Here is an 8,840-nt window from a genome sequence, read left to right on the forward strand (position 1 = left end):
TACTAATCAAATCATTTTGGGTTTAAAATCAAGATAATTTAATAACGAGAAACCGAAATCTCTTCTTCTAGTTAATCTAGTAAAAAAGTACGGCATAATCTGGTTCAAATCAAAAATTTATAACTTATAAGATTTTCTGAAAATTTCAAAAAAAAATTCAAAAAATATCTGGCAACATCGTTCAAGAATCTTTCAATTTCTGTCCGATATTCGAAAGACTTTTTCATCTGATTTTTGCAAGATTTATCTTGCACAATCGGACCGAAAACTGGAAGATATTTCGGACGTTTTATCAAAAATTATGTCTGGCAAATTCTGGCAAAAGTCGGACGTATAAGATTCGTCAGATTTTTTGCAGAAAATGCAAGATTTTTTTTCTGGCAATATCGTCCAAAAATCTTTCAAAATCGGACGGATTTTTTCGTGCGAAAAAAAATCGTTCAATATCTTGCAAAAATCTGGCAAAATCGGACGGACAAAAAAAGTCTGGCGAAAATCTTTCCATTTTGGCTCAAGGGATGGTAAAAGAGCTAGTGGAAGACCAAAGAACTCATGAAAAGAAGCTGTCGTTAGAGATATTGTCACATTTGGAATTGGTAATTGGCAAGCGATAACCAGCGATAGAGTCAGCTTCAGTCGCCGACTGATCAAACTTGATCTGTGCGGCCAGCGTAGTAAGTTTGATCATAAAAGTTGTTTCTAAAATTACTTAAAATCAATGTGCTCATTATCCCGTAAAGCACACGGCATCAAAATGTCCGAAAATCCGACTTCAGGTCAGCGTGAGTCTGACTCATCCTGGCTCATCCTTCAGTTTTGATAAAATTCGGTTTAAAGCCGGAGTCAAATCGACATGTAATCTGAATTTCATCCATGTTTATGTCGTGTGCTTTCCTAGTACGTTCCTGTACACATCAACAGTATATCTGACGGCCTATAGCAAAAACCCTCAGAATTAAATCATATAAAATTTAATTAGACTCATAATCCTGAAAAATGGCTTCACAATCAACCTTAAATTTTCCCTTTTTACACAAAAAACAATCACCACAAAATCCCTTTAAAAAGTAAAAAGCCGAAAAAAATATTTATTTGTTCATCGCTCATTTGCATTTTGGTACCGACAATTTTTTTTCATTGAAATTTACGCGTATTTACAATCAAATAAACAACGATGGCTTTACACATTTCATTTTTGCCGACAAATAAAAAAAATCATGAAATGTTAAAACAATTGTTGTTGTTATTCTGTATGTTGAGGTTTTAATTTAAACATAGGAGGAATGAAAAACACACAAATACACAGCCTTCAATAAAATTATGTTAAACACTTTGTGGTGGAAATACAAAATATAAAAAAATATTTTTCATGTCGCATTTTTATGATATGAAATGCAATTAAATGTGAAAAATTTCTCATCAAAAAATAATATTCAGCGTCCGTCCGTTGACACTTAAATTATGGTGATTTGATGTACGAGCTCAAAATCCTGGAATTTTACACAAGCAGATGTGCAAACACTTGGTGTCTATTTATGGACCTGAAAAATAAGGTGAAGTATACCAATTTAGGCATAATTATGAACTCAATCAGCTTTTCCGCTCGCGGTATACTGAAGAACTCCTGGAAGGAAGTTGTCACTAAACAGCATTGTATTTGGTATTGGCAATTAACAGACGGAAGCCGATGATAAAAAAAACTTTAGGTGACATCTGAGGGAGGTCATAGATCAGGATCGATCTGTACAGTCATCGAAGTAAGTAAGAAAGTATCAGCTTATCTAGGATGCTGAAATTGTCAATATTCTTCGAGTGAATCGCTTGAGATGGACTGGTCATGTAAACAGACGACCACATTTGCAGACTATATGGACGAGAAATGGATAGAAAGACAACTCGTGAAAGACCAAGGAACTCCTTGAGGAAAGCGGTCAATTGAGACGCGGAAGCCGGCGATGGAACCAGTTTGAGGCGGGATCTAAGTGAGGCCATGGATCAAAGTTGATTTGTATGGCCATCAAAGTAAGTAAGTAAGTGTACGAAAAGTTATAGAGAGGAAAGCCCTAAAGTTTCTTAATTGGATGTTTTGATAAGGATGCAAGAGTGCTCAATATCCCGAACTGGCAGAAGTTATCGAATGATAGAGTTGTAACAGACGCTCCATAAACCGCGACAATGGGCTCCCGTACACACAAGCCAAGGAAGTAAGTAAGTAATTGATGTACAAAACTCAATCTCATCCCTTACAGTGGGAAAAGTAAGAAAGATTTGGATGCGGTTTAAAAATTTTTCAATATCAATTAAACAATTTAAAATTGTTGAAAATTCACAGAATTTTTCAATGAAACCGGATTTATTGGCTTCTCACATTTCCATATTATCAATTAAATTTCAATAAAACTACCAACATCAATCCAATAAATTTTCCATAGAAAAAAAAAATGTATCAATTTTAATTCGTTCAATTATGTTTCACAAATAAAGTCATAAATATCATAAAAGCAGTAATAATCACTTTTTTTCTCTATAAAAATATTCGATACAAAATGAAAATTGTGCTTCCAATTTGTCGTTAATAATTGATATTTTTTTTCGCAAAACAATTTTCAATTTTGATAAATTATGCAACAAAGTTATACATTATTCATAAATTCTAATATGATACGCAAAAAATGTCATTAATTGTTGCAAAAATGTTAAAATCAATTTATGTGAAAAATTTAATGCAATAAAGTCAAATTAGAAATTTATGTGGAAAATTTCGTGATAATTTGAAGAAATTTGAATTAAACAAATGAACAAGTTTGGATGGTGTTCTGTTTTTAGATGCCAAAATTAGAAAAATTGACCGAAATAAAATATTTATAACTTTGATAGTCCTTAAAACCATTCAATTATTTCAACTAGTATAACAACTAATTTTCAAACATTAATTCATTATTATTCATTATTTCAAACTGACAAGTTTCCGAGCAACAAATTTCAGAAATGAATTCCTCTTGAATCAGCCGTCACGCAACTTTTGGGCTTTACACAATTTGCAGTTAATGTGGTGATGTTTGATAACCCTCTTGACTTCATTGTGATGTTTGGGACGAGTCAAAATCATCTTACACAAATCGCGGATTCCACAAATTCCATAAATTAATCTTTAGATTCAACTAATTTCAAGCAAACACATAAATACTGCCAGTTGATCCGATCCTCTCAAAACAGCTAAATTTATTAGAAAATACAAATACCTGCATCAACAAGCTATTAATCTGAGGAAAAGAATGCATCAAACCGCATTTTTGGCCATATAGATGAATTGAAATAAGCCGTCAAGATGCAGTGAAGACAACTTTGTGTCTTACTATTAATTCGATGAAGTAGCAATGGTCACATTTTTTTAATAATTTGAATAACTTTCAAGAATCAATTTTAAATCCTCCCGAGTCGACAAAAATACGATAAAGCTGGTTGTTGGGAAGTGAATGTTCAGTTGATGATTATTTCTAATATATTTTTGACCACACTGGTCAAAGTTGTGCTGTTTGGGCCATGAAGTTGTGATATTTAATAATCCACTAATTTCAAAGAATCCTTCAATAATCTCAAATTATGATAACCTCCAAAAAACACCGTACTTTTCACAAGAGACTCCCGAAAGGTCAAATAATCGATCCTATCCACTTCATCGTCCCTCACATTTTTGCTGAAAAAGTCAACATCTAATTAATGTATCACATTTTTTCCTCTACTTAAACCGATAAATTCCAAAAAAAAAAAGCCATTCAATTCTCTCTAGGATGAGAAACACAAAAAAAATCTCATTCATTAATATAACAAACAAAAGGTCGAATTAGAGGGAGAAAAAAATAAGATGAAGAAATATGAAAAGCTAGCATAAGAAAATGAGAAGCAAAAAAAAAATTCAATATCGATATCATAAATTTTGCAAATACGGAAAAAAATCGAAAAAAGAATGTCAAATGAAGAAGAAAACCTTGACAGGAGCATGCGTAACGTTTTTTACTCTACATTAATTTCACTGTTATGCTCGATTCGTGAAAAAGAATAAGGCATACCAGCAAGCACACAAAAAAATATCTAGAAATACACAAAAATATATATATAAAAATAAAAGGAAATAATTCTTCGACGATGGAAGTAGAGAAAAAAATTTCTGGCAATTAAATCTGAGTGGTTGTCGGTGGATATTGGTAAGTAGATGAATGCAAGAAAGGCGATAGGAATGGGAGGACAAAACGGAAAATATTTATTTCTTTTATGGCATTTTATCCGATTGAAAAATTGTTTTTGGATTGAATTATTGTCTCCTAATTCATGGAGCCAGAAAAAAATAGACAAAAAAAAGAGATTCATTGGAATCAGCTATTTTTCCTATCAACTTGTCTTGCTATTTGTAGTCTATATATTCTTAGCATATTTTTGTGAGGTTATGGGGATGGATTTTGTATGATTTCAATCTGTTGTCCAGAGGTTTTGTGTGTGTGACGACCTGAAGATTTTGAAGATCTAAAGATGCACAATTTTTTAGGTTGAGCTTATTATAATGCTGCAATCTTTCTTGTGGAACGGCACATTGGTTTAAAATTTTAGCTACTTTACCAATTTAAATCTGAGAACTTTAATAAAAATCGTCTTTTTTTGAAAAAAAATATCGCGAAAAACCTGGGACTTCAGTGTACTGTAATACACAGATTGCCAACAACTCAAAATAGAAACTAATATAATAAGCAAATCAACGAAATATCGATAAGAAGATTTCAGATGAGGAAAAATGATTGGATTTGGCATATGATTCATAAAATGAATCCCATAAAAATGTCAATCCTAAGACAGAAACATAATGGTGTGTTATATCGCCCTTGGTTGAAATCAAGTATAAATCTAATCCAACCTAAGTTCCGCATAGGAGCATGGTTATAGTAAGTAAGTAAGTGTGGCACTATGGATAGTTTAAGAAAACCCTGATGGTTATGATGGGCAAATGGAAATCTACGAATCATTATCAACTTTTTCTAAATATATTTAAGTCTGTATTTGAGTTACACCAAAGGCAAGCTGCGTAGAAAAGGCTAAGGTCAGTGATCTGAGGCCAGAGTCGCGATGGTCTGAAACATAATTTTCTGCTTTTTCTACGTTTGTGCCTTTTTTTGCAGAGTGCTTTACACGTTACAATCAAAGTTGTCTACATTTAGACTGTAAATTTTGCATTAGCTTCTTCAGTACTCATAATTTTCAATTTACTAGCTCAAAACTAGCTGCAGTCTATATTCGACTAAAACTAAACTCACGTCTAACTCGAGTCTAACTTTTATCGGGTTTTAACTTTAAAATAAAATGCGTCTCAAAACAAATTTAAATCTAAACTTTTTATTATACAAATTTTCCTTCCATTTTTTGCTTTCGTGATTTTTCTCCACTTTCATTCATTTGCCATCCTCCACCATTCCGTATTATATCTTCCGTGTGCTTATATCATGTACATAAATATCGATGTGTGTTTGAATGTCAATATAACAAAATATCTATCTTTTTTTTGTGGATATACATATATTTAAGTTATAAAAAATTATATTTTATCTTGCAACATCGAAAGTCATCTATCTCATCCACTTTTACTTGCTACATTTCCTCCTCTCATTCTCTTATTCACCCAAAAAAAAAATAAAATAAGAACATTTCCAAGTGGATAAAGAGAAATGGCATTTTGTGTTATAAAGAACAATCGACTATCAATGTTGCACATCTCAGCAACAGCAAGAAGCATACACAAAAAAAAAGAGATTTTTTGATCGCAATTATTTTTATTTTTTTATCTTCTTCACAATGAATTTTCCTTCTTTCAACAGTATATAGCAAGAAAAAAAAATTACTTTTTGAACAAGCATGTATGCAGCCAGAAAATTGTGAAATATAATAAATTGCCTTTTTAGTGTTTTATTCGATGAGGAAAAATACATGTTTAAAGAGAAAGAGAAAGAGAGAGAGCTATTTTGAGAAATGGCAGGAGAGAAGGCCTTAAATGAATTTTATTGAATCGAAAGCCTTTGTCATGTGGTTTTTTGCTTTTTTGATAAATGGATTGGGATGTATGCAATGAAATAAAAATAAATTGAATTTATTTAAAAATATTTGACACGATTTGATATGAAAGTGGGGAATTGGAGGAAGCAGGAGTCTGATTTCATAGCTGACTAACTGTCAAGTATATACCTTTTTGCGGTATTCCCTGATATCGCTTAATACATCACTGGTGACCAAGCTATGTGCTAGAATAAGTGCATTAAATGAGAAACCTATCCAAAATATTATGCCTTAATGGGTGACATCCCCACAATCAGACTGTTGTTAAGGCTTAGAACAGACAATTTCCAAAATCAACGTGAACAAAGGACGCATCATAATATGAGCAGCATATAAAAGTTTCTATAATATTTAATGTTGGTAATTTTATTCAAAACCCGGTTCCAGGATGAAGTAGCTATGGTGTGATGCTGGATTGAACTCGAGCCCGGTATCGAGTCATTTTCACGGTGACCTGGGTTCGAATTCTTGAGCGATTAATCGATTTCTGATTCTTAATTGGCAAATGAAAGCCTGTGAAAAAGCCAGCTTCAGACAGATCACACTTGATCTGTTCGACTAGCGAAGTAAGCAAGTAAGTAAGTAAGTAACTGATTCCTGGTATTCGGGTATGGGATTCAAAATAAGATGCTCAAAACAATAAAGCCAAACATCAATTAACTTGAATTCACCCTACTTACGTCTTCAATACAATAAACTTTCCCAAAAATTCCTAAAAACTCGTCAATATTTAGCTCAAATATTTCCCAAAAAGCTTACAAATTTCAAAGTCACTTCCATAAGAAACATTCATAAATTTCGCATTAAATCAGACTCGTGTCAAGAAATTCTTGAAATTAATTAAAAACAGCTCTCAAAAATATCAACACTGTAAGCAACTTAAGATCTTATAAGAAAAGTTTCCGGATTTTTATTTTTTATTGCAAAAATCTCGACACAAGCAAAAATTTTCTCCCATAAATTATATGAGAAAGAAATCTGCAAATCTTCAATCTCACATTAAATCTTCTTAAAAAGTTGTTCATAGAAATGAAGAAAATATAACTTTACAAAAAAGAAGATTGTTGTATTCACACCAAATGGTATGGGAAGGATATCTACTCAAAAAGCACTAATCGGTTATAGATCAAAAATTCAATTCAGACTGGCGTGACTCTGTCTTGATGCCGGAATCTTTATCAAAGTTACGGCAGCCTGGTACCGGATTTTGGACCAATCAACCGACTTGTTCTTTTCGTGCTGATTAAACAAATTGCTGAGAACCACAATGCGGAATCATACTGCGTAAGCTTTTAAATCAAAATTGATAGTAAATATGGCAATAATTTTAAAGATCACAAGAGCAGGTCAAGTTTTAATGTAAGCAATTCTCATATCAGCATTCTTATCAGAATTGACTTGATTTGTACTTAAACATGGAGAATTGTGATCACTTTGTGGTTGGCTATTGATTAAGATTGTGTGAAATTTAAAAAATTCTTTCTAAAATTATTCCTGGTTTTAAATGTTCCAAAATGTTAAATATGGATAAAAGCTTGTTGTAAGTATCCTAAGCGACACAGTTTAACTAAACGCATTTTTGGCCGTAAAATTGGGTCAAATTCAGTTTCAGACACTTCTGTATACAATCATTGACTAACCCGAATAACACAAGCCAGGTAATTGGTTCAAACTCCGGCACCAAACCCACGTAACTCTCATTCAAGATTGCATTTGAACCAAATTCGGCCTCAAGTCAGAGTCATCTAATTTGTATTAATCAATGAAACACTCAACTCATTTTATCTTACAAATAGTTTCATACACTTGATCACCATATTAGCTTCTCTGCATCTATCAACATCAGTAAATATCGAATGCGTCTACAATCCCACAAATTGGACAATCGTAAAAGAGTCATATCGATGCAGTATCCACAAAAATCCATGGATCACAAGATGTGAATCAGCACAAGTTAATCAAGTCACTGGGAAGCACGAGGATGGAATGACAATTGATGATGTTAGCTCAATAAGAGCTCATACAAAGACCATCAATTATTTTCCTCAAGGACTAGAGAATTTCTTCAAAAACCTCAAAGTGATCAGCATCCATAAATGTCAGCTGAAGGAAATTCATCAGGCTGATTTGAAACCTTTCACTAAACTAGTTGAACTTATTCTTCACCATAATCACATTGCGATCCTAGAAGAAGGACTTTTTGACTATAATTTAGAATTGGAACTGATTTGGTTGAGTCACAACAAGATTAAGCAAATCGATCCAAATGTTTTTGATAAGTTGAGCAAATTTCGATATTTTTTGTTCAGTACCAATTTCTGTTCCAGTAAGGATGTCTACAATTCAAGAGAATCTGTAAAGGATGCTGTTAGGTTAGCTAAAATTAATTGTGTAAACTCAGAAAAGAGTATAATTTCCAGAAAATAAAGGTTGGAATTTTGTATGGTAATCAATTGTTGTTTACTGAATTAATCTTTGTTGCTGTTCGCTGGCCGTACAGATCAAGTGTGATCCATGGCTTCCCTCAGTTTGCGTCTGAAGCTGGCTCTATCGCTGGCTACAGCTTGCCAATTACCAATACCAAGTGTGATTCTATCTCTATCGACAGCTTCTTAACATGAAATCATCTTCAGTTCCATAAATTCCTATGTGAATACTTCCAATAACTCTTCCTACCTTAAAATTCTCAACTTCTCCACTTCTTCGTACTTACAAAAAAATATTAAGAAACAACAAGAAAATGT

General features: G+C 32.7%; 1 long non-coding RNA gene across 1 annotated transcript; it reads left to right on the plus strand.

The window, feature by feature from the left end:
- The first annotated feature begins 7,513 nt into the window (after nt 1–7,513).
- Nucleotides 7,514–8,545, plus strand: LOC139092936 (uncharacterized). The gene is made up of 2 exons (XR_011544650.1): nt 7,514–7,636; nt 7,893–8,545. It is a non-coding gene; the product is annotated as an uncharacterized lncRNA (long non-coding RNA).
- Nucleotides 8,546–8,840: the final 295 nt, after the last annotated feature.

The sequence above is a fragment of the Chironomus tepperi genome, unplaced genomic scaffold (assembly GCF_022539635.2).
Source record: "Chironomus tepperi strain 1889 unplaced genomic scaffold, CSIRO-AGI_Ctep_v1 contig_316, whole genome shotgun sequence".
NCBI lineage: Eukaryota > Metazoa > Arthropoda > Insecta > Diptera > Chironomidae > Chironomus > Chironomus tepperi.